We start from the raw sequence: 6,116 nt of genomic DNA, 5'->3' as shown, positions 1-6,116 counted from the left end.
AAGAATGGATGCTTGCGTTTGTGTCGTCCGTCAGTCATATCTAGAGACATTAGGTCAACTGCACACAAGCTGCACTACTACAGAGCGACCACCAGCCTGAACAGTCCTCTGCTGGGATGTAGGGTTCATAGATTCATGAAGTTGTCTTCATACCCTTACATATCCACCCACACCATATAATTTGAAAAGACACTTCCGACCAGGCAACATGTTTCCAGTCATCAACAGTAAAATGTCGGCGTTGACAGGCCCAGGCGAGGCAACCTTGTGTCGTGCAATCAAGGGTACACGAGAGGGCTATCGGCTCCGAACGCCCATATCCATGTTGTTTCGTTGAGTGGTTAACACGTTGACGCTTGTTGATGGCCCAGCATTGAAATCTGCAGCAATTTGTGGAATGGTTGCACTTCTGTCACCTTGAAAGATTATCTTCGTGGTCTTTGGTCCCGTTCTTGCAGGATGTCTTTCCAGCCACTGCAGTGTTGAAGAGTTGATATTTTACCGGATTCTTGATTTCACGGTACACTCGTGAAATGGTCGTACGGGCATACGGGAAATCTCCACTTCACGCTACCTCGGAAATACTCCCATCTCCCATCGCTCGTGCGCCGACTATAACACCACGTTCAAACTCGCTTAAATCTTGATAACCTGTCACTGTAGCAGCAGCAACCGATCTGACAACTGCGCAAACACCGTTTGTCTTATATAGGCATTGCCTACCGCTGCGCCGTATTCTGCCTATTTACATATCTCTGTATTTGAATACGCGTGCTTATACCAGTTTCTTCCACCCCCCCTTCCCTCCCCTCCCCCCTGTCGTAAGAGGCAACTAAAAAAGTCTCTCAATTTTCGGCCCTGTAAGTTCAAGTCCCATTTTTATGGTTTGACCTGCCACTTTCCCACTTCTACAGAAGTGTGGGCCATATGGGGAAGGTCGTCTTACGTGGTGCATGAGTTACCATAGTGCCCTTAGATTAGATCTCCTGAACCTCTTGTCATGGCTTTGTATCTCCACCTGCAGTTCAACTATTTGGGCAAGGACACTTTACGGGGTATGTCGTCTTCCATTGCTTCCTGTCCTCTTTCACCCTGATGACAATATTGGATTTTTTTGCGGCCAATGTCCAGCATGGTAGCCAGTTCGTTGTGGTAGGGCTGTCATGTACGTATTTGATGGTAGTCCCCTGACAATACAGGGATCGCACTGCTGATGTCTGATCTGTAAACTCCCCACATATTCCAAAGAGAGGATGCCTATCTTCCTGGGCCATCAGGACTCCCAGCAACGGCCATCATACCAGGTGGCCTTTGCTGTGGCTGGGTAGCGCCCGTAGGGAGAACCCATGATCGGAGTGGGTGGCATCAGGGTGGACAACCAACAATGAAGCGCACTAAGTCATCTCTTGCTAATGACTTAACGGCCTCAGCATCTCTAAGAAGGGCAAGATCGAGTACAATGCTGACAGATATGACACTAAATCCTTTCCCTCCCTCGCTACTCCATTGGAGAAACGTAGGGCTACAGAAAGAAGAGAGCCATATTCGCCTCGGTATCTAGTCTGCAGCACAATGGATGGAGACTCCTTTCTACCTACTTGTGAAGCCTCAATTTTTTTTAATAGCATGGGGGTAAATTTGGGGAAGTGACTTCGCTGTCCAAGATAAGCGGTGCAGTCTTGATTCAGACAGCATCCCCAGCCCAATCCCAGGTGTTACTCGCTTGTGACAGGCTGGGTGATATTCCTGTTTTCGTCCCTCCCCATGACAGCCGCACTGGGTAGCTGCGCGGTCTGAGGCATCTTCTCACGATTTGCGCGACTTCCCCTGTCAGAGGTTCGAGTCCTCCCTCGGGCATGGGTGTGTATGATTTCCTTCGTGTAAGTTAGATTAAGTAGTGTGTAAGTTTAGAGACCAATGACCTCAGCAGTTTGGACCCATAAGAACTTACCACAAGTTTCCAAAAGCCTCAACATGGTCCAGGGGATTATTTTCCATCGCAACCTCCTCTTGCAGTGTGATGACGAGCTCCTCGCCAATCTAGAATGGCGGGGTGTTCATTTCATCTGGTGCTTTTACAGGGGACCCAAAGACAACAGGACTGCTACCGGTGCCTTCATCTTAGCCTTAAAAGGTTAAGGTGATGGTTTACTGCTGTAACGTCAACCCATTGTTACTCCCCCTATGCAGTCATTTAAGTGCTGGGAATTTGGGCTCATGTCTAGCTGCTACACTTCCAGCAGAGGTCGAGACTGCGGACGTCGACAGCATTCAGATACTCCGTGTGCGCCTCCTACAACTTGTTTCAATGGCGGAGAGCAGCACTCTCTCTGCTTGCCAGACTGCACAGCACTCCAAAAGGAGAGGAAAATCGTGGAGTACAAGACAGTGAACAAGTTAACTTACCAAGAAGCTAAACGTAAATCTGAACGATTACATCCCAGTCAGTTGACTTCCACGTTCGCTGCAGCTACATTGACTGGAAGAAGTACCAGTCGTACCACACTCAGTGCCATGAACAGTGGGCCCTCTGAGCCTCCAGAATACATCTGCCTCCTAAACCACCTTCCATTGCTCGCAGAGTACGTACGTCGAGAGAATGGGCTCCCCAAATGCAGGGGACATTGATCCCCTCCCCCCAGCTGGAGAAGCAATGATTTCCTCCGGCTTCTCTCGTGCAGAAGGGGTCCCTTGGGACATACTCTCCCAAGGATCTCCACTAATGACACAGCAGACACTCGCCAGTGGCTAGAGAAGCCAAAAGCTGCTGGATGAAGAGCTTCACGGTCTTCCTCCAAACCTGAAGCTACTTTGGAGAAGTCCTCCCAGCAAGCCCTTAAAGAGAAGCGAGAGGGCAAGCAAACAAAGGAGTCTAAGAAAAAGGACCCTCTGATGCCCCATCACCACCACTCCCCCACCAATTCTGCACCTGAGGATGAATCAGAGATCTTAGTGTCCTCTGAGGACCTGGATCTCACTGATGCGTCATCCACTACGAGAATGGATACAAATACTCAACTAGTGGCAGCAGGTGACCTTAGGCAAAACCTGCCTCCTCACATGCTTCCCACCCTCACGAAAATGTCATCTTCCAGTGTAATTGATGCGGTTTTTTTCCACCACATGGCTGAGTTATGGCAAATGCTAAGCTTTACACCTGCTTCCTGCATTGCCCTCCAGGAAACCTGGTTACCAGCAATGCGGACCACTGCCTTCCATTTCTGTAAGGAATGTTAAAAGAACTGTAGTGACTACAATACTGTCAGGTGGAATTTATACACTCCTGGAAAAGGAAAAAAGAATACATTGACACCGGTGTGTCAGACCCACCATACTTGCTCCGGACACTGCGAGAGGTCTGTACAAGCAATGATCACACGCACAGCACAGCGGACACACCAGGGACTGCGGTGTTGGCCGTCGAATGGCGCTAGCTGCGCAGCATTTGTGCACCGCCGCCGTCAGTGTCAGCCAGTTTGCCGTGGCATACGGAGCTCCATCGCAGCCTTTAACACTGGTAGCATGCCGCGACAGCGTGGACGTGAACCGTATGTGCAGTTGACGGACTTTGAGCGAGGGCGTATAGTGGGCATGTGGGAGGCCAGGTGGACGTACCGTCGAATTGCTCAACACGTGGGGCGTGAGGTCTCCACAGTACATCGATGTTGTCGCCAGTGGTCGGCGGAAGGTGCACGTGCCCGTCGACCTGGGACCGGACCGCAGCGACGCACGGATGCACGCCAAGACCGTAGGATCCTACGCAGTGCTCACGCCCCAACATCGTGCAGCCCGCCTCCAGTGGTGTCGCGACAGGCGTGAATGGAGGGACGAATGGAGACGTGTCGTCTTCAGCGATGAGAGTCGCTTCTGCCTTGATGCCAATGATGGTCGTATGCGTGTTTGGCGCCGTGCAGGTGAGTGCCACAATCAGGACTGCATACGACCGAGGCACACAGGGCCAACACTCGGCCTCATGGTGTGGGGAGCGATCTCCTACACTGGCCGTACACCTCTGGTGATCGTCTAGGGGACACTGAATAGTGCACGGTACATCCAAACCGTCATCGAACCCATCGTTCTACCATTCCTAGACCGGCAAGGTGGAAATGGCATGGCAAGCCGTTCCACAGGACTACATCCAGCATCTCTACGATCGTCTCCATGGGAGAATAGCAGCCTGCATTGCTGCGAAAGGTGGATATACACTGTGCTAGTGCCGACATTGTGCATGCTCTGTTGCCTGTGTCTATGTGCCTGTGGTTCTGTTAGTGTGATCATGTGATGTATCTGACCCCAGGAATGTGTCAATAAAGTTTACCCTTTCTGGGACAATGAATTCACGTTGTTGTTATTTCAATTTCCAGGAGTGTATCTATGTCCTGAACTTAGTATGTAGTGAATCTGTGCCCCTTCACACCCCTCTTGAAGCTGTGGCTGTCAGGATAAGGACAGTCTGTAACATATATCTTCCTCCAGAATGTGCAGTACCCCTGAAGATATTGGCTGCAATGATTCAACAACTCCCTAACCTTTCCTACTTTTGGGAACTTTTAACATCCATAACTCCTTGTGGGGTGGCACCGTGCCTACTTACCGAGGTAGAGTTGCCAAAACTTTCCTGTCTCACCTCGACCTCTGCCTCTTAGATACTGGAGCCCCCACACATTTCAGTGTGGATCATGGCACTTACTCGGCCATTGATTTAACCTCTGCAGCTCATGACTTCTTCCATCTGTCTACTGGAGAGCCCACGATGACTTGTGTGGTAGAGATCACATTTTCATCTTCTTCTCACTCCCCAAGCACCATTCCCCCAGACGTCTAATAAGATGGGCTTTGAACAAGGCAGACTGGGAAGCATTCACCTTTGCTGTCTCCATTGAATATTCCCCACATGGTACCATGATGTGGTATTTGAGCAGGTCACTAGAACGATCGTTTCTGCATCGGAAAACACGATCCCTTGTTCTTTAGGGTGTCCCCGGCGACTGTCAATACCTTGGTGGTTGCCGGAAATCACTGAGGGCATTAGAAATCGTAAGCGAGCTCTGCAGCTATATAAGCGGCACTCTTCCGTGGAGCACCTAATAGCTTTTAAAAGGCTCCGTGTCAGCGTTCGCCAGCTTACAAAAGGACGGAAACAGGAATGTTGGCAGAAGTACATCTCGACCATTAGGTGCCATAGGTAACCTTCGCAAGTGGACGAAGATCAATCTTTTTGGGTACCAGGCCCCAACAGGTGTCACTGGCACTAACATGAATAGCGTGTTAGCTACCAACGCAAACGCAGTTGCCAAGCACTTTGATGAGCAGTATGCTCGAGCTTCTGTGTCAGAGAATTATCCCCCAGCGTTTCACACCCTCAAACGACGGATGGAAAGGAAAGCCCTCTCGTTCGCTGAACGTCACAATGAACCCTATAATTCTCCATTTATTGAGTGCGAGCTCCTCTGTGTCCTTACACAGTGCTCTGAAACAGCTCCTGGGCCAGATCAGATTCAGTCAGATGATCAACCATCTCTCGTCCGACTACAAGCGACATCACCCCGTCATCTATAACCAGACCTGGTGGGATGGCGACTTTTCATCGCAATGGCAAAACAGTACCATCATTCCAGTGCTCAAAACCGGCAAGTACCCGCATCATGTGTGTAGCTATCGGTCAAACAGCCTCACCAGTGTTCTTTGTAAGCTGTTAGAACATACGGTAATTCGGCGGTTGTGTTGGGTCCTGGAGTCACGTGGCCTACTGGATCCATGCCAAGGCTGTTTCCACCAGGGTCGCTCTAGCACTGATAATCTAGTTTCCCTCGGGTTTGCCATCCAAACAGCATTTCCCAAACGCCAACGCCTTAATGCCGTCTTTTTTACAAAAAGCTTACAGCACGACATGGCGACATAAATCCTTGCCACATGATATGAGTGGGGTCTCCGTGGGCCACTCCAGATTTTTTATGTAAAATTTCTTATTCGTCCGTATTTCTTTGTCCGAGTTGTTGCTTCTCATAGTCCCCCCCCCCCCCCCTAATATCCAGGAGAATGGGGTCCCACAGGGCTCTGTATTGAGTGTCTCCCTATTTTTAGTGGCCATTAATGGTCTAGCAGCAATTGTCGGG

The sequence above is a fragment of the Schistocerca gregaria genome, chromosome 1, assembly GCF_023897955.1.
Source record: "Schistocerca gregaria isolate iqSchGreg1 chromosome 1, iqSchGreg1.2, whole genome shotgun sequence".
Taxonomy (NCBI): Eukaryota; Metazoa; Arthropoda; class Insecta; order Orthoptera; family Acrididae; genus Schistocerca; species Schistocerca gregaria.
Note: the sequence above shows the minus strand (reverse complement) of the source record.